A 22,231-nucleotide genomic window follows, 5' to 3' on the forward strand; every position below is an offset into this window, starting at 1 on the left:
ATACCATGATTATACCAGCGAACACATTTTTTGACATTCGTTAACGTGCCTACGATGCGCACGTTTCCTGGGTAAATTAATTACTTTTAGTGTCTTATGGTTAGTAACAATTTCAAATCGTGACATATTTCGATAGTATGATGGCTGAGGATTATTTCGGAAACATAGTTATGCGAGTAACAAATTTATTTCTTATAGTTTACTCTTGTAAATCTCTGTACAATGGATGGTTGTTTATTGTTATTGGTACTTATTTTGCAAGTAATATCGAGAGTAGCATATTTTGTGAGCAACTTATTAGCAACAAATTTTGACGTTGCTTTTACGTGTGATTTTTGCATTATAATGGTGTTGTCTTGTTAACTTAAACTTCCTTTAGCGGAAAATTAAAATTTATTTAAAAAAAAATTAATAGAGCAAGAAATTTTTTTCTTTGGTAACTTTTTAGCAACAAATGAGCAACAAATAAAAAAATTAGTTTGAATTGATTCTGCTCACTTTGTTCCGCTAACTTATAAGACGTAAATTGCACGTTTAATTAAGCAGTATATTCAAGTTAAAAGCAATAAGTAACTGTCTATTGAAACTAATGTTTCGTCCAAGTATCTAAGTACGTCCTTAATACTTACTAAGACTTGAAAGCAGTATAATTTTAGTAAGTTCAGTTCTCTGTGCTGTAAACACACGCAGCTCTACTTATACATATATGTTTGTGATAAATGGAACCGTAACATATAAGACGTACATAAAAATTTAAAATAGCTATAATAGTTTCTTTGTATAGGAATAAAACAGTATTACAATGAAAGAAAGACGTTAAATAATCATTTTTTATAAACATTAAAGTTATTTTTAAATTAATTATTAATTTATAACATAAAAGACTAAAACTGTATAGTTTTAAATATCAAATAATAATTATAAAAATAATAAACTGAATTTTAAGAAACAAGAGTGTTCAGAAAAGAAAATAAAAGATTATTTGTGCTAGAATTGCGTAAATCTCGAATGAAAATTAACGACAAAAGGGAAAGAAAGTAAAGGCGCTGCCAATAGAGTCGACGAAGGTAGAAAGATTTGCGAGACGAATTTCCGCAAGCGACCCTGTGTCCGGCTGAGTAATAATTAGGGCTCTTCGTCACTGAGGTAGGGCAACCGGTGCTTCCACAAGAAAGCTCTCCGATCGAACAAACTTCCTTCACTAAGTAGCTCTCTAGAGATTAAACTATGTTTTTGTTTGAAAGAGAAATGCATCTGCTTAAAAAATGAAAAATGACTATACACATATTTATATTTATATTTATCTTTCGATTGTTAAAAATATTACTTACGTACGTTTAAGTATATAATATTTATATAACTAATAAAATATTTAAATATTTAACTGTAACGTATGACTAAATAAAATTGTTAGTATATTAATACTTTTGATTCATCAAAATATTTATAACAATATTGCTCTTGAAATAGATCACTTGATTTTTATTTAATTATGAAATAAAATTATGAATATGTGTGACTGCATGAATATTTATTATTTTTATGTAAAATTATAAAAAGTTTGTTAATAATTAATTCATATCTTGGTTATTGTTAATGTCTTGGGATTAATTACTTTTAGATTAAAGTCACAATAGAAACAAGAATATTGCAGAATTTGGTACCAATTTTTGTTAATTTGGATAACGCTAGAGCTTAGTACACAGCAATATAACAGCAGCTACGAAATAATTAGAGATAAAGAACAAAGCACGACAAAACACACCTGGTGTACTTTCAAGCTGAACAATATTTCACAAAAAAAAAAGAAAAAAGATACATAAAATAAAATTACAAGAATTACTATTTTTTTATAATCATCGGAGACAATCTTATTTGCCTCATTACACAAACTTTACATTAACAACGAACAGACCTTAATTTACTTTTATTACTTTAATAAAATTATTCATGCACTCATTTTTATTTTACTCTCTGAAATTTAACTTTGAAAATTGCGCGATGTAATGAAATGTAGCGAAATATCATTGTTTCACAGAATAAACCGTAAAGTGAACAATTTCCTCGTCGATCGTGGGATTAGAGGTTTATTAACAGTGGCAGTGCAGCAATAATAATAATAAATAGCGCTAGCTACCTCAGTGATATTGTAGTAGAACAAATATCCGGGAATGACTTTCCCAGGCTGCGAACGATATTAAAAGTTATTAATGACGGTCTCGGCAACCTCCGTTTCGCTTTATCCCCGTGGAGAGGCGAGAATTAAGGAAGGTGCGAATGGACGGAAGGATAAAACGAGAGAAAGATGAAAGTTCAGTTTTCTTCTCTCATAAAAAGTTCTTGCTTCTTCTCTCACATGGTAGCATCTCCCTGAACATCCGTGCACTTGCTACGGCACACTATACCACAGTTCTCGTTATTATCTCACCGCTGCCGTAACGTCACTCTTAAGCTTCACTATCGTCCGTCTGCTTTGTCGTTATTGCGCGCCGGAAGCAGCGTTAAGCACAGCGTATAAATATAAACGATTGTCGGAACGAAAGAAAAAAAAAAAGCGAAAATAGCTCACTATATTTTTGTGTTGTAATCGTCGCGAACTCGGAAGCTTACGGAACGACGATGAACGCGAAACTGTTTATGCACGATAACATCTCTTCACTTTTAAACGAAGAATCGTATAGAGAGAGAAAAAGAGAAGTAGATGTGAAAGCAAACAGAAAAGATTCGATACCCGATGAAACATTAAGATAAGCTCTGTCGACATAAAAGTATACTAGTTACGGATATCTTAGAGAATTTACGTAGATTTCATTGTGTGTGTAATAGTCTCGTTTACTGGTTAATAACATTTAATGCAAATCATAGAACATTTGCAATATTTTTTTAAAAATCTTGTTTAATTAAGTATAACACTTATATACAATTTCTTTAATTAACAATTATATTTTCTAGAAGTGTCAAAATAAATAAGTCACTTAACGATTTTTACCTACTTGTGAAAAAGATGAAAATTAATAAAAACACAAATGATGCATGCCGTAAAGGACTGTGAGGAAAAATAAGTGTGTAAATATAATCATACGATTTAAAATGAATATAATAAAACGCGTTTAACTTTGTTAAATTTTTACTATAATTTATATGCATATTACGTGATCTTCATTTATAATGATTAATATATTGAATATTTATTAGCATTAAATACGCTTAAAAATTATATTCTTTGTCTAAAAGTGCTATTGAACGAAATCGTGAGGTTCATTTTTAATTCTACTTCCACAAATATTACCTTAATGCACACAGCTTTCTTACCACTGACCGAGGATCATTGTGAAAAATTGGTTCGGGTCGCTGAGACATCGGGATTCCGGTTAGGGATCAAATCGTAACGAACATTCGATCTCGATCTCGCCGAGTGGCTGGCAGAAATAAAGTCTAAGAAATGGAAGGGGAACGGAAGCGAATAATCCGTCGTGGCACAAATGACGGCGAAATCGATCCACGAGCGACACAAAGCCGTCTTACGCCCAGCCGATATCGGGACGTAAACCGGAGCTGTTCTCTTCGCGATGTTCCCGGGAAAAAGCTTTAGCGACGATACGCGGATATCTGCGGCCGCGCGTCTTCTCTCCCTATTTACTCGCGCGGGAAAGATTTTCCTCGGTAGAAAAGAAGGGGGCGGCAGGAGGAAATAGAAAATGCGAGGCGCCGAGTAGAAGAGTGCCGTAACCACCCTCGAGCAAGTCCCTCTCTTCCTTCTGCATCGATTCTATGCCTGCCTCACGTATGTGCTCGTCCTTCAGACCACGTCTTTCCAGACAATATTCCTTATTTGTAAGATGCCTTTCGAAACTCTCCTATCTACCCACGCGCTCACACGTTGGCGTGTGCTTAAGACTGACGAAGCAAGGTAATCGAAAGGGGATGGAAGAGAATGAGGTCAAAAAGAAAAATGGCGTTCCGAATAATACGAAACGAAGAACGTGATCGCGCTGAAATGTTGGTCGGTCGTAAAATATAGTGCTACGCGCAACAATGCTTGCATAGTAGTTACAGTTGAGCTATGTCAGATATTTTCTTGTCTTAAGACAAAATAAATGTAGAAATTGTAATAAAAATTAACATATTTATAGCAAGAACAAAAATATATTTTTTTAAATTATTAATGACACTCTTTATGGTGATAGTGGATGCACAAGTCATATTGCTCTAAATTACATTTGCGATATTGGTGAGAAACGGTTATAAAAAGAAGAAAGAACTAAATTTTTGTATAAGAAAGTAATAGAATAATTTTACGTATAACAAAAATTACGTTACGTAAATTATTAAAAGAGTACTGCTATTTGACTATCCGTTATTTATTTATTACACCAGAATTACAACTCAAGAAACTCACGAGAAATATTTTTAGTAGCTATTTCGAAGGTGGATAGGATCGAAACAAGCAATAAAGAAATACGATAAGTATTTCGTTCTCTGTTTCCTTTTGTCGCGGTCGCGATGGACTATCTCGAGGCGCGCCTTACGTAGCTCCAGTTTATTTCCGATGGAAGTGGAGAACGTATTATAGTGAGTCTCGGTGCGGAGAAGTGCACGAGTGATAAAATGGTGCACCTAGTCAGACACATCGAAGGATTCGCCGTTACCTTCGTTCTTTTTTTTGTACATTATTTTGTTCTGCACCTCACATCTCAGGACCCACCCTTTTTCATTACATCACTTCACCACTGCACTGATTCTAGATGTCGATACGAGTTTGGGAGGAGAATGATTTCGAAGGCAACGTAAAACAAACAAAGCTATACCACTGAAGAAAATAACGTTTTTCAATACAATCTAAATGAACGATCACGAATTTGATCACGTAAAATTTTATAGTTGCATCAATCATCTCGATTTAGTCAAGAACCTTATTGTTAAATATATTTAAATGTCTTAATGATCTAACTTAACAATTTCATCAATTGAAATTTTTAATAATTTGACATTGTCGCAAAAGTTATATTTAGCATAGCCGAATAGAATAATAAATTTAATTGAAGAAACGCGTGCGGGAGCTGCAACGAGAGGCCATAATTTTTTTCGCATCACGGGAACGTCCCGACGCGTGTCGACGCACGCGTTTCTTTCGCACGAGTTCACCGAGACGCGTGTAATAATCCGGAATAACCGAGAAAGCGGAAAATGCATTTACAGGCGCTGCTCTTTGGTCCCATGGGAGCCGTTTCCAAGAGTTCGCGCATTTTCCTTTGATCTACTTCAAAGTGTACGCCTTTAAACCTTCTCTCTCTTTCTGTCTTTCTCTCCCTTCCTTCCTTTTTGCCCACGGGTTATCGCGGTTTAAGAGTATCTTGCGCCTAAAAGTAGATTCAGCGTACAGTGCCCCAAAGGTATCGTTTATGCCAGAATGGCGAGCGAAAATCTAACTTTAATCCAATTAAAACGCACCTTCCCTCGAGCGTCTGATAGTGCGCGCTGAATACAGTTTAACTATTTAGTCTGTCTTTCTGCCCTACTTGATGGAAACTATTTCCTGACATATTAACAAAGTTAAATGGCAATTTACATGCAATTGTTGCCTAATAATAATACGACTAAGGAAGTGTAATGCTCGTGAAATTCATTAAAGAAAGAGTAAATTAACGAGAAACATGAATGACTAGACAATGAAACTTTTAGTGAAATTAATTGCTTAAAAAAGCGCTCACAGGATTAACGTAACGTTTAATTTAAAAATTGCTCGGTTGCCAAAATTTCAAAGCGAGCGTAGGAGAAATGCTATGGAGCGACGCTAATCGTAAATAAATGACAACTAAAGTGAATTAATGAGTCTACCGCAAGGCGTCTGTAATAGGAATGGGGAGAGAGGAGGATGTCGTGTGCTCCCGCACGACACATGTACATGGAGACAATTAACTGTACGCAGTTCTCATAGGGAACCGAGAAACAATTAACCAGACTCACCACAAATGAATCTTTACTTGGTGTAAAACGGAAAGTTTTCCTGCTCTATAAGAAATTTATTCACGTTTGTGATGCAAAAATATTTATAGTAAGATGCACCAAGGGGTCACGATTAATTTATATTAATAAATTACGTCTTTACGTCCCTTCCAAAAATAATATAATAATTAGATATTAAATTGTGATCAAGACAAAGCAGTACATTACAGATTGCAATTATCTCGTAATTTGACTAACAAGGAAATCGCGTCTTCCTTAACAACTGAACACTTGTTATCAGAGAGTTTGATAAGAGAGATCCCGTAACGTGATATCACGGTACCCTCTTCAAAAACCGATAACTTTGCAGCATCACGCACGAATCTCGCATTCCAATTATCGTTTGCAGTTCAAAGGCGACCGGATACTCTCATGATGTAAAATTAACTGCCGAGGAGTGCCGTGCCTGGCTCCGCGATAATCGATCGACGTCGCATCGAGTGGAAGGTTCGGGTTTAATTTTCAGGACCTCACAATCGGAAGGATCCTTCGTTACCAGCCCTCCCGCTCTCCTGCTACCTGCGAATGTACGATGAAAAGCCACCTGTTGATTGGCGGAAATACCGATTCTCTACTTCGCTCGGCGACGGATTTCAGTTTGCTCTGAGATCTGCGAGCAGCCGCGCGTTTTCAGGAGTAGCAGGACCGCAGGACCTGGGATTGGAGGACCGTATGGGGAGGGAGATATACGGCGTTTAATTAACCACCTGATCGATACACCTGTCCCGGGAGCTCACCTGAGCCTGGATTTCTCCAGGGGCAGCTTTATAGTGCCTACGGGGGAGTCACAGCACGATTGCTCGAGATTGCTAAAAGTCATCTTTTAAATTTCTTTAATTAATTCATTATCTGCCGCAATTCCCTAGAACTGATTAGATGTTCTTTTACATCTAATAAGCAATTTTATTTAATGTCTTAATTTCTTTTTTTCTTTAAAAACAAAATTATAGTTTAATAACTTGCATGCAACAAGCTCTCATTAAAATATCGAGTTTGATTTTTATTATTGCAATGTTCTCGCTTGAAAATATTTATATGTATATAATTACAAAAAATATAAAGAATATTCAAAGATATGTGCACGGATGCGTGATATAATTGTAGATAAATCTTTCTTCAAAAATTTATGAATATTCAGATACAGAGTAACTGTTCCAATTACTGCTAGTATCAAATTACTTTCGTTTTTTTCAATTGTAATAGTATGAAAATTGTAATATTACGTATTAAATGTTTTAATGTTAAACTAAGACTATCGTATAAACATAAGTAAATGCGTGGCAGTAAATATGAGCAAATAGGGAGATAATATTAGCTACGTGGGAATAATCAAGTGGAGAACAAGGAGGAGGAACAGTATTCAGGACACTGACTCTTAATAGGTTTAAGATTTTATATTTTTATTTTTTTATTATGTTTAAATAACTTATCAGTTTTTAATTAGTTTTTGTTATTGTTACAATTTTTATTAATTAAAAAATCTTTAATTATTGATTATTTTAACGAACAAAAGAATTTACATTTTACGGTTTCATGTCCAATACATCACACATGCCTTTGACGGAAAAATAATCCGTCTAATTTAAAATATCAATGATTTTAATTAAAAGAAAACTGCAATATTGAATTACTAGTGAGCATAACAAAATAAAAGACTAAATTAAATACAAATAAAAGATATTTTTTTTTTATATAGTATGCAATTTAAAGATCATAATATTTATTTAAAATATATGTAACGTGTATAGTTTTATTAATGCTATATCCATTTTTATCCTTTGAGTGCATGTTTGTGCATACACGTTATCACATATCAAAAACAATAAACAAACAACGTACTCTTCGAATTTTATAAAACAATTTGTAAAAATGTTAAAAGCTGTTAATATATTTGATAAATTGTAACAATTAACCCACCAATTACATTAAGTTTCTTTTTTATCTTTGCATTTTTCAAATTCATAAAGTTTTATCCGAGCGTTCTTAGAGATACTGAAATTCGTTTAGTGCACTAAAGTTTTGGAGTTACCCAACATAGTCTTATTTTACTGTATCGCCGAGTTTTGCTGAATTGTTGAACAGAGCATTGCTTTAGTTCCACAGAGATGTACAAAAAAGATCTGTCTGTCGTAACTTTGAAACACGACGCGAGTACAAGCAGCCATAGTCTCGAAAATCATCTTTCTACGTCACGTTTATTACTCGCGTATCTCTTCTGCAATATTAATGGGAAAATTAACTCAAACACAATATAAATTTGTATTTTACTTAAACATTTGAGCGTTAGATACATGGTTCAAGTAAAATCGGTCATAACTGTAAAATTATTATAAACAATTTATATACAAATCTAGAATATTTTAAATGCAAACCAAAATCTGCGATATTAAAGTGTGTTAATTATCTGCTAATTAATTACGTCTGTCTAAGTTTTTATTTAATATAATGCAAGGAATTCGCATATAGTATACAAATTCTTTAAAATATAAAATAAACATATTTTCAGATATAAATTATAATTTTTGTGAAGTTATTTTTAATCGTAAAATCTTGGACAAATATATTGCATCTAGTCGTTAAATGTAGACAGAAAAGATGGCGTTGATTAACTACTTCAGATAAAATATCAAGAATATTTTCTCACTTAATTCGTTAATTTATATGCTAATTGATAAAAACCGGTAGAGCAGCTCTTCTTGATAATTAATTCGATGAATAAAATATCGTACTAAATAACACAAGATTTCACACAATTATTACTAATGTTTGCTAGCTGCATTCTACATTTTATCCATTCAAAAGTCAGCACCATTTGCGTGCAATCACAATGATAATAACAGATATTAAACGTGAAGGTAATATTATCGTAACTTACAGGACGTATACATATAACTGAAGTGATGACGGTAATAGTTAACTGTCTTTCATATTTAAGAATTTCTACTTAATGCTTCAAAAATATTGTCAACGTTTCTTTATCGTATTTGTCATGTTTATTGCATCATTGCGAAGTGCGCTCGCAATGGGCAGGGCTTCTTTCATATATAGAGACTGACGGCTTTCTCGAGCGATCGTCCTCGCGACAATGCGAAAGCAGGACGCATCGGGCAAGTGAGAGGCACGCGAGTGTACCTGCGAGCGCTTTCTGGCCTCCTGGTACATCGATACCAATAACCAGCGACTCTGCGCACGTCGATCGTGGATAACGTGCCACATCTTGCACCTGCATGCATGCGCGTGACCGACGCGAGAGCAAAGATCGACTCGCAGACGTCGACGCACAGGCTTTCAAATATGAACGCATTTAAAATAACCTGTAGCAATAATATGTAGGGATTTAAGAAAGCTTTACGACCGTACAGAAGAATATTTTGCATTCTTGTTTCGAGATGACAAACGTTCGACTGATTAAAGTGTTCTCTGATTAATTACATAGGTATTCTCGCATAATACATTATAAAAACATAATACATTATAAAACTTCGTAAAATTATAAGCAACAAAGATATAAAATATTTATCGTTAAACACACTTGTATTATCGCGAAATATTTCAATTTCAAGCAATACTTTACGATACTGATATGATCATTTAGATGATTTAATTTAATACTAAACCATATTAATAACATCTTCCTTATCAATGAGTATGGGTTTCCTACTATCTTTTGTACTTCAAAGAAGAATGAAGAAATTCACATAACGAAAACAATCTCGAGCAAACATTATTCTTACACATAATCATCATGAAACGGATATAGAAGATCCAATATAAATCTTAAATTTCTCACCACAATAACTAAGGCATAGTAACACTTTACACGGTACTCTCCTTAACGGGAACGAAAGTTATTACGCGATACAACGTTTAATTACTCAGGACAGTAACTAATGAGGGATACCGGAAACACCGGTCTAGCGTTTCCTTACGGTGATCCAAGCTCTGACTCAAGCATCGATACGATGCACAACCTGCGCCTGCCTTCGAACCGATTCCTCGATCGCCTGCTTGCCTGGGACTCAGAGGTGCAGCATTTTACCTGGCTCAACGCCCACACCTCCCACCTTCCAAGATACCTGCAGTCTATCCGCGCTATTTCTCTCTCCTATCATTATTATTCAAATATCAAAATGATCGTTCTTCCTCCTTTCTCTATTTCTCTTCTCTGTTAGATTTCTACCTTCCAGCTCGAACTCTTGGCACAGAGGAAGTTTTAATTAAGATTCGCAAACACCGATGGGAACAGTCAGATATCTTGAGTTTGAGTAAGCTCCGTAATAAGCGTCAATTGATTTTGCAGTGTGCAAAGTTAGCGCGCCTTGAGAAATATTTGCTAAAGGAATCGTTGTTTGCTTCGAATGAAATAGTACAGGATATTTATGTTTAAACACAGACAAAACGTCAATGTATCGCGTTGAGTGTCATCCTTAGAGAATTACGATAAATCGATCATCGAATTGTTAAGCTTGATTGTAAAACTTACTTTAATATTAACTAAATAATAAAACATATATGCATAATGTCAGTATTCCAATATCCATTTAAATCAATGATTTACTATATCTGGATATTACAATACTTTAATAAACTTTATAATTAAATTAAATTAAATTTATTTAAATGATTTATTAAATTTTGAACATCAATACGTTAAAAACATTATATAGTCTTTATATAGTTTTCTCATATTCTTTTATAAATGAAAATAAATTATTATTAAAGTTATTAAAAAAAAATTTTTTTAATATATAAATAAACGATAAACGTCACAAATATTAAGTAAGAAAAATTCGTCATTGTTAAAAAATAAAACAATATTTTGATTACCAGATATTAGAATAATACTAGTAATTCGAGCGATTTCATTAAAAAATATTAAACCAATATGTTACAATCAAAATGTTTACGTAAAGCATAACTTTTTAAACAATTATTATTTTTACACATAGTTATTTGAATATAATAAAATAAATTCATGATAATTTACTCTTTAATTAAAAGTGCTATATAATACACTACAATTTGTTTCATTTTTATGTGATTACACATAAAATACATATAATTAATAAATTCGATCTTTATCAGTTTTTAATTAATACATATTTGTTTTTCTTTAACTATATTGCAACATAACGGTAATATAATATTTTTTGTTCATATTTGCTTACATCGTTAAAATATCGCAATAATAGAATTATAAAAAACTAATAAATTAAGTCGCAAAATTTATAAAAAAATATTGTATTTTATCCATATATTTTAAATAATATTACTTCAACTGTGTCATTATATTATGTAACGTATCGTGATGCATTTCTTTTTATACGTATGTAAGAACTGCAATTAGCAATCGTAATTAGTAAAATTTCATTTTCCAAGAAACACGTCGTATACTATTACTAATGATTGGCGTGTAAGTAGAAAATTATCTGTGTACCTACACTACACTATGTCGCGCAAAATAGTCTGAATGATTTCGACGGCTAACGAGTATCAGGAAAGCAGGCAGGCGGCCGTAGGTGCCGAAGAAAGACCGCGGCAACGTGACGCGCAAGCCACGCGATTGCGCCTGACATTGTCGTCGTCGGCAACAGCGATAACGACTCGTCTCGCGTGCATCGCAAACAGGTAAAACGCGCGGCGGCTCGTCGCCGAGGGAGATTTCCTTTTCAGGTGAATTCCGCGAGCGTGGGCGAGCAGGGTAGCAGAGATGGCAGGATGTTGCACCTGCCTGAAGGTGGAAGGTCACAGTTTACCGTCTATCCCCACCTTCTACCTGCGTTCTCCTTCCTCACCTCACTTTTCTCGTTCCTCTTCGTTTAATCGTGCCTCGCGTTTCGTAGCTAGAGCAACATATGTACGGTAGGGATAAGCCGGTCGCGAAGGTAACAGGTGAACAACAAAACGTGTTCGGCGACAGCCATTGTGAATTCACTTTGCTATATACGCTTTCGGCGAAATAAATTGGTCGAGATTATTTTTCATACGGATTATTTTTCAGCGGATGAAAGATTGATAAGTTATTGGCATATGAAATGTCATAAAGATGTTACCGTTTATGAACATAAGGTATCCCATTCGAGATATCCTCGAGATATTCCCATAGGAAATTATTGGCAACATCTGTTACAGAACTCGAGACAGAATTTTATTTATATATCATGTGTAATTTTGATATATGTACATTCTGTGATATATTCATATGTGTATCTACACACACACATACACACACACACACACACACGCGCGCGCGCACGCACGCACGCACACGCACGCACGCACGCACGTACGCACGCACGCACGCACGCACGACACACACACACACGCACACACACACACACACACACCCACACACACACACACACACCCACACACACACACACATATATGTAGATATATATATGAATATATTGCAGGATTCATGTAAAATGATTTATGCAAGTTGTTTTAGAATCTTAATCTAAAACGGATCTTAATTCGTAACAGATTTTGAAATAGGATTTTACTTACTAACTATATATATATATATATATATATATATATATAGTTATTACGTTCTACGATTTTTTTTTAAGTATAATTCCTATTTTCTATTTTCTATTAAGCATAATTTACAAAATTAGAAGTAAAATCTTATTTCGAAATCTGTTACGAATTAAGATCTGCTTTAGATTAAGGTTCTACAACATCTTGCATAAACCATTTTACATGAATCCTTGAACTAATTGAAACTAGAAAGATCCGATAATGTTGCGTCAAGACTGGAAATAACGATTATTGCTATGACATAATCTCTAATAGATTTGTATTTGAATATGTTAATTTATGGCTGATCATGTGTCGAAGCATTAATTTTGTCTAACTAGCCGCAGGTGTTGTGTCACTTCACTATTCCATTAACACTTTTACTAAGTATCAAAACTTGAAAATTGCAGCTAAATAAAATTAAATTATATTGCTATAACATACAAGAGGAGTTAAAATATTTTATTTAATGTGCAACATTAAATTGAAACGTTCTTCTAACGATTCTTTTAAAATCATATCTAAATAGACAAATCAAAAATATGCTTTCGCATATCAAACTTTAAAATATTTCTCAATTAAGTATTTAAAATTTACCATATGTGTCATATCTGTCATATTTAATTATCCTGATGAATATTAGCAGCATTTATAAAATTAATATAATGTGACTAGATGTAAATCTAAAATATCTACTCGACGAAACCAGTTTTTTCTAGATGGATTGACCATAGATGCGTTTCAAATGACATCGGACGATGAATCGTTGACGCATATGTTGCCCTACTACATGCTCTTACTACCACACTATTCACGTTATCAGTTATACGAAGACGCAATACAGCGACATATTCCTCAGTGCATTCACCTTAGAATTGCGTTGACCTATTGCGCTTACACTCGTGCTGTTCTCCTGACCTGGGGAAATGTTCGATTTGCTTCAATTCCGTTGATTGTTCGCTTGAAGATATTGTATGACTCGATACACAATTGAAAGTTTTACTGTATTAAATAACACATTGTTATATCACGAAAGGAAAAGAAAAACAAGGAAAAGAGAGAAGAAGAAATATTAGAACAGAACGAATAACACTTGAGTACTAATATTTCGATCATTTCTTTTTAATCTTATTATATTTTTGACATTTTGATTCCTATAGATAATATAAAATTCTTTCGATCATATAAAAATATAAATATGGAAAACATGTAAGTCATCAGTAAGTTAACTACAAGAAACTAACGTTCTCATGAGATGAGAAATTTAATATAAATTTAATAAATTTTAACAAGCCATAAATTCTGGTTAGTCAATGAATAATTTACTTAAAATTCAGATTAGTAAAAAAAACGCGGTTTTCTTAATTACGTCATGAATTGAGAAATGTCTTGGACGCAAGTTCTCTAGGGCCTTGTTGAGAAGGTGGTATCTCGCATAGGATTAATTTAACCAGCTTTCAAAGGGATAGTCATAAAATCTTTAGGAATTCCCATAAAACTCATCCTGCAGGACTTCGCGGTTAGAGAAGGTCGGGCAAGTTCTACGGTAAAACTTAAAAGTTATGAACGATTCACGCCTTCTCAGATACTTGGCTTATACATAGATTTCTATAATACGATTTAGGAAATGCCATCGAAAGGTTAAAGCGAAGACGATAGAAACTAATTGAGACTCGAGCATGACAAAATTATTCAGGCATTTCGTCTGAATCTGTTAGATGAATATAGAAGATGTAACATAACTTTTTATAACCGTTATTCATTGTCGATTCTTATATTTAAGATCTTGAATGTAGTCATAAATCAATCACAAAGCTGCATTAGCGTCTCAAGACGGTCTTGAAATAAGAATCTACTATAAATATCAGCTTAATTTATAAGGAAAACACGCATTTTATAATGTATATATTTTCTGCCAGAAATCTTTAAATCTTATTTTTATTACGTAACTCTAACTTCTGTTTTTCAATGTTTTGATAAGAAAATATTATTAATGGTTTACGACAGAACAAGAAAGTTAAAGTCAAACGTAATGGTTTATGATAGAATAAGAAAATTTAAGCCGAAAGAGCAATCCGATTATACGTTCATCACGCTCAAATCTTGATCTCGTGCGCTTAGAAAGGGAAGTCATAGGTTTAGGAAGCGTTAAAATAAAACGAATCTCCTTTTACCAGAGCGGTAAAGACCGTAAGGAGGACTCAGTCTCCATGCGCAGATAAATTTAAGACTTAGGTGCGCAACCAGATAGTCACTACCAGGATACCAGGTGACAAGAAAGATTGTATAGTCAACACTTTTCTACAATCATTCATAAATTATTCAATTTATTGAATATCAGTATATTCAATACATAAAGCCAATAAAATCATGTGTTCATTAGATATATAATTTCTATCATATAATAATATGATATACAAACATACTTAATTTTATTCATAAAAATTATAACAAATAATTTAATTAAGCAAAAAATATTAGCTTACATACGAATCAGACATCGTGTACATTTTCCTTTATTCCGTTCTGCACCTAGTCCGCGTAAAACGCTCATTGAAACGTTCAGGCACGAACGGCCATTGTCCACCTGAGTTCCCTGAGAAACCGGTTGGTAATGCTAACTAGCCGATCTCTCGCGTAACCTGATCCCCTGGTCGAATGCACCTGTTTGCTCACCTGAGTTAGGACTTGTCTTTCTAGAAGGTCATGACGCCGCTTAGAAAACCCGATCGCGCTGCCAATTGAAAATGAGGGACAAAGGGATTTTCAAAAACACGTGCACCGAGCTAATGTCATCTGTTGATATTACTGGGATCGGGTATTACCTAATCGGTGCAAGATTGCCTTGATCTATCGACTGATCAATCGTTCTAAATACATTCGAAATCTATCGAGTAAAATCACTAATTAATATTTGCTCCATCGAATAAGAGTGACGTGTACAAACAAATCACAAAAATCTTGCTTAATATTCAATAGTTGCTGTTTTTACATTTACGTCATACTAATCTAAATATACATATATAGAATGTTTCGATAGTAAACACACGTAACAGCGCTTTCTTCAATCATTTTGAATTATTCTCACTTAAGAAAATATAGGAAATGTGAATTTATTAGTTAACCATTTTGTTATTCAGGTTTATTGTTGTGAATAGTTTCCGAATACAAATGTCTGTATTTAAGTGCTCTGACGAAATAATATTGCTTGTCTAATATAACCGGCCGGCAGGACTGGACAAGTTTAAGATTAAACTGATTAATTAATTATGCATAAAATGTGGGTGACCTACAGAAATTTAATTCCTCGGATAATCTCTTCGTCGCACGTCGCTCAAGCGAATTTCCTGTCATTCCGTTCAACCGACGACGGAACATAAATTTGTTACGCTAATGTCCTCACTGCAAATTAGCTGCATTAATTTTGATCTCCAGAGAGTGTGCAATTGGATCAGGACCCTGATGTTATTAGCGCAATAAATCGGATTGCTACCGAATGCAAAATAGATGCAAACAAAACATTTAACGAGCGCCTCAGTTATGCGTAAAAACCACGAGTTTCGTCGGGGAAGCTGCCGCAGAATTTATTTATCATTCATGCGAATCTATTCGTTTTTCTACTCGAATCCACCGGATTCATCCCGAGTCTCTTTTATCTTTCGTGCAGCGGTACGCGAAATCGTAAAATTAAAAATTCGTGCGCTTTTTTACGCACGATAATTCGCCACGCGGCGAACGGTGATTTAAAAAACAGGAACCTTCAACGTAAAATTTCATAAATTTTCATTTGCTCAATGTTTTTCTCCAACGGACAAATTTTAAAGTCAGATTCGCAATCAGCGTTGAAAAAAATAGGCGAAGCGGAAATATGTTCATCAGGAAACAGAATTCTTTTCTGACAGCGCGGTGGTATATGCAAAATCTGTACGATGAAGAAATCACTTTCTTCGACTACAAAATAGAAATTCAGCGAAAGTAGGTGAATCTTAAATACCATCGTTTCTCCGGAAAATTTATGTATGTGATGTAATAAGTATGTGATGTAGTAAGATTAAAATTGGGAATACTTATTTTGTAACTATTTTAAATATAAATATTTAATTAAAATATTTTAATGAAAGTATTCTAATAATTATTAGGATTCGTGTAATTAAAAAATCCAGAGTTTTACAGAATCGGCGAATTAAAAATACACTTCCAAAAAATCACAATGAAAATTAAGAATTAATCAAGTTGTTGTACAATTTCTCTATACATCGAGAATAATTAGAAATTGTAAGCAGTTTGGTCTAGAATCTTTAAAATATTAAACATATATATGCCAATTATATTATCATATTATTAAAAAGTCAATAAGGAAGATTACTTTTGCAGAATTATATTCACGCGAATTACGATTCGTCAAGTCGTGATAACTTTAAAATGGATATTACCATAATGGATCTATTGCATAATTCTACTGCTATTTCCGATGAGTTAAATAAATTGAAGCTTTTCTTTGTCACTTTTTAGCGACTAGATCGAATATTGAAGAAAGAAATGCAATATCATTTGTTTGCCTACAAACTGAAACGTAATATTTTGCATTTTATTGAGCATAGTTCTGCGTTGAATGTTATAAAAAATATTTATAATTGTTTCTATTCTTATCGTCTTTAATGCTATACAACGCTATATTATTTTTCTTGTTGCAAATCATGGAAAAAATAGGCTCTCGATACATAAAATATATATTTATCTTTTGAAATAATAATAATCAATTCTCAGAAATTTAATGGCGTTAACGCATCTGTTTTCCTATGCCTACATCTATTTTCGATTTTTTTTTTTATTGTCCGAACGGAAGCGGCATCGATCTATGCTATTCTCGTTACAGCACCATGTATAGGATGCAGGAAAAAACGCCTTTTCCTCGTTCCAATAGCGGCAGAATTAACCTGCCGCTCGGCTGCACTCATTGCCACACGTTGACCTTACGTAATTGTTTCGTAATAGCACGTAACGAAGCTATACATAAACTCGCACAGCATCGATGCCGCATAGGATAATATCAGAGCGAAATATTGTGCACATAGAAAGGCGTTTTACGTTAACAGTGATGTATTGCACTCGTCAATTTTATATACTGTATACGGGGATTGCAGTTGGAATCGAGAGAAAATAGATCGCCGATCTTATTGTACACGCGCAATTAACATTTTACGAATGTTACGCAAATAAAGAAATGGAATTAAATTGCTTTTTAAAAAATAATGAAACGCTGATAAATGACTTATAAAAAAGAATGAGTAACTTATAAAAATTCTCTCTTTAATACTTTCTTGTATTGAACTAACTGCATGTAAATTTGTAAGTTTCTAGATCGGTAACTTGATATAACAATTGTTAAATTTTTTATTAATGAATTCTTATATGACAACGCATACATATTTATACTTTGAAAAACTCACGATACGGTAAACGTTTCAAGTTTATCTATATCAATTAATTCTTTTAATTTAGTTGTTCTACATGATAATTAAATAAAATATAATTTAGTCCAGAAAACAGCCCATTCGTTATTTCTGGAGCGAAAATATTACTTTGTATAACATAAAAATAATGAAATTGATTAGTAAAAGCTACAAAAGATTAAAAAGAACATCTTTTACTGAAGATTTCATTGTGAAATAAATGATCGTCCCAACTCCGAGTAAAAAGATAACGCTGATGTACGGGTCTTATCTTTCCAAAGTAATCTGCGTTAATTTAAACTGTGCTTCGCTTATGAAACGTTCGCCGTCACTCATGAACAATGATAGAACGCTACGAGATTGTGGATAGCTTAACGTCGAGAGCGTGACAATTTCAACGCAGCCAGCGGTCTGCTGCGACAAAAGAGCGGCACATTCGCGTGTCCCGTGTCGTCGTGGAGCATTAGAAAGCATCGGTAGATACGTGTTCCTGACGCAGGCGCAATTAAGCCTCGTCCGCGGGGTGCAATGCATGCAGATATTGCACCGGTTACCGCCTCGATTGCGGAGCAATTACCACGGTACTCGTTACACGCTCGACAAACAGGCATGACGCTTCCTCCGCTAGTAGTTCCGTTTCTCCTCTCTTACCGCACGAGTGCGAAATTCGTGCCGCGTGTCGAAACTTCCGACCGACGACGATACTGCTAATGATAAGACGTTCCGTTGTAAATGGAATTACTTGTACGTACGTCGGCGTATCGCGACGCAAATGGAAATGGACTGTCTTTGGCACAAAGAAATTTCTTCGTTACACGATAAATTAGAAATAAAAATTGGCTCTTTTTCTTTGCTTCAAAGAGGATAAAGTCAATAAAGATATTTGTTATAAATTAAACGGAATTAAATTATTTATCTGTGTAATTTGCACTATTTCTTCGCATTACATTAGTCTTTATTTAATAATCTATACTTTATCTATGAATGTCGTTTATGAGAAACGCGTAAAAATAAAATCGATATTTACAATTTCATCTCTTCGCTTTTTAAGAAATTTAATAATAAATTTTTAAATTTAGATGTAATATCTACAGGTGAACCACGAGAACAGCACTTAAAACGAAAAGAGATATTTTACAAGAATAGAATTGATATATCGTTTTTTTATAAAAAGCTTATTAAAGTTATTTGTAGCCAACTAACTATCGCCACTGATTCTTTGCAAAAAGTAATAACTGTTAACGCAGGTTAACAGTTTTTGCGAGAATGCAAGAGAAAGAGAGACGATTAGTGTCGAGAAAATTACATAATCAAAACCGCAAACAATACAGAAAGAAAAAAAAGCAAAATAATGATGGGTCACTGACAAACGATACCACAGCGGCAATTATATCGGCGAGCTTTGCGGGTTTCAATATTCAGCAAAATGCCTATACGAAACCGTTGTGATACGGTCGTCCATCGATATTAATTGATAAAACGGATTTCGAATTACTCCCGCGGCGTCCGATGATATTTTACAACTCGCGGAAATCCAGCTTGACGAAGTATGACAGCGGACAGCTCGATCGCGATCGGCCGGTTGGCACGAAATAAAACGGTTTTGTTAAAATCGATATAGGGGGCTATTCGAAAGCCCATCCCTTCGACCCTTTAATTTCACTGACAGATCCTTTGGACAATTTAGAGTTGAAATTACGAGAGCCGACAATTTGTGGTACATTTTGTGTATGCTGGGCTGAATCAGCAAACTTGTAGTATCGAGAAAATGGCATAACTAGATTTTAAAAATGCTCTCGTTGCTGAAAAATTATAATGAGAAGTATTAAGTGTTGTAAATAATTGTATGAAATACTTTAAATTATCTCTCTTGTTTACTTAAATATAAATTTTTGTTTTTAATTATGATTGCAATATTAATTAAAATAATACACAAGTCTTCTCATCTTTATGTTTGAAATTAAAATTATGCTGCAAATTAATTTAAAATGTATTTTGTATTTATATACAAATTTTTTTATAGTTATATGCTTTCGTAACACTTTCATTAATATTATTTTTATTTTTAAGCTGTACATTTGTGAGAAAACAAAGAAGCTAATTGTAAGATTAAAGCAAACTCTTGGACGTTATTGCCGTCTATTTTTGTTGACCTACATTCTTCCCACGTAGAATATGGAAGAATAATCTTAAAACTGGACGTATCTTGAAATTGGGATAAGTGTTCATAAATATTTAACAATGATAAAAATAAATGAAAAATACGTATTAAAAGAAATAATTAATAATTAATGAATAATAATTAATAAAATCAATCGTTAAATTAGCGTACACATATATACTTCCATTTATACTATAATTGTTGAAATAGAAAACTGCTATTACTGTCGTAAATGATGCATGACGCGCAGACTCAGGACTCAAGGAAGACTGTTTAATTTCCTGTCGCATGAAAATCGAGTCCATCAAGGCGGAAGAACGATCGTTCATTAAGACACAACGACGCTACAAAGTCCGTTTCCGGGCGATGTGCCGGACAATTTGCCCCCCGCTGTAATCGCGACGCATTCGCGCGTTACTGTATACCCAATAACGCTAACGAGATTGCCGTAGATTCACGCACGTTGTGTCTAAGCAAATTGGCGGGCAAACGTTTGGCGAGACCAGCCGACAAATCGGCCGATTCAATTGCGGCACACGTACGAAGCAATTCGAAGTTCCAGAAAACCCGAATGTCTTTGCGACTGGATAGTTCGATATGAAATTTGTTCGACTCGATTTAATACACGATTGGCTTATCGTACATTAGTACTTCAAAATTTTATCGTTGTTTTAATAACAAAAAGAGGACAAAAGTTTTCTCGAATATAATGTAATCAATAGTATGTTATTAATATTACTAATACGTAGTATGAAGATTTTTCTAATAAATATTTCTTTATGTTTAAGTTTTGTCATTCAGATAACGAAAATATCAAAATTAAATGAATAAAAATTTAACGACACGATGCACTTAAAAGTATGAGAACGCCAAAATTTCACAATAATCACAATAATCTCCAGAAGATTCAAAACAGTTTTTGAAGATTCAATCAATCGAAAACTCAAATTTCTAGACCTGTTAAAGCAAGAAGATTGAATTGTTGGTGAAATTGCGGTATTAGTCAATTGAACAAGGTTTCATTAATGTTTGAGAAAAATGTTTGAGGATTGCGAACTTTATCTTAACTGAAAACGATTGATCTAGTCTGATTGTAAATTAAGGACTAAAACTGAGATCGTAGGCTGTTAGAACTAAGGTCATATTGAATAGGGTTTATGTGTCAAAGGGTTATACTGTTGTACGAAGGAACACACAGGGCGTGACAACCGTATTTCCTATAACCACAGATCAATAGGATTGCACGTGTGCTACCTACCATAACGCTACCAAAGATATTACATCACAATATTCAATTTTGAGATTTAATTAGACACAACACAAAAACAATTACATGACTTGATGAGACGTAAAGGATTTGAAATATATAAATTAAAAGCTAATATTTGATAGTGTTAAGTTCTCACGATTAAATAATCAAGAACAGTCTGAGAACGTCAGAAAATGACCCGTTAAAATAAATCCAATTTTTAGTTTGTAAAAATATTTGTTGTTTTTAAATTTTTGTATACTATTTTTTTATATCTTTAAAATATAAAACTCCAATAAAGTTTTAATTCGTAGCTTTACTTATATAATAAAAGGAAAGCTAATTGCGTTTTTAGTAAAAGTTTAATTACTTTAGTCTGCATGATATAACTTAACCATCATAGATACATATTTATTTATGATTAATAACTGATTAATAAGAGTACTTATTGACTCGCTTCTTCTTAATTTATTGTTTATTCTTCATACGTGTTTTCTTATGAAGATATTTACGTTTATGCGAAAATCGACATAATACAGTACCATTGGCTACACAACTGAGTATCCGCGCATTCCTGCGGTCCTAGCGACGTAACCGGATTATGTGGCATGCATAGGTGAATTAGCAGGCAAATGTTCGGTAAATTCGTTTGTTGGCCGATCGATATGTCGTGGTATCGGTATCCAGCAAATTCGATTGTCCAAATAGCGATCGAGACGTTAGATTGAGTAAAATATTGATACTATGAATAATAGTATCACATTATTATTTTCTAATTGAGAAATTTAATAAATATATCTTTTTATTTTACAATTTGCAATTTATTCACATTATTTA

The 22,231-nt window shown here is 33.6% G+C and overlaps 1 protein-coding gene across 5 annotated transcripts in view; it reads right to left on the reverse strand.

Moving 5' to 3' along the window:
• The window catches only part of LOC105205510 (CD209 antigen-like protein 2), a 99,369-nt gene that overhangs the window by 73,403 nt on the left and 3,735 nt on the right, over nt 1-22,231 (reverse strand). The window lies entirely within an intron of this gene.

Source organism: Solenopsis invicta, chromosome 11 (genome assembly GCF_016802725.1).
Source record: "Solenopsis invicta isolate M01_SB chromosome 11, UNIL_Sinv_3.0, whole genome shotgun sequence".
Taxonomy (NCBI): domain Eukaryota; kingdom Metazoa; phylum Arthropoda; class Insecta; order Hymenoptera; family Formicidae; genus Solenopsis; species Solenopsis invicta.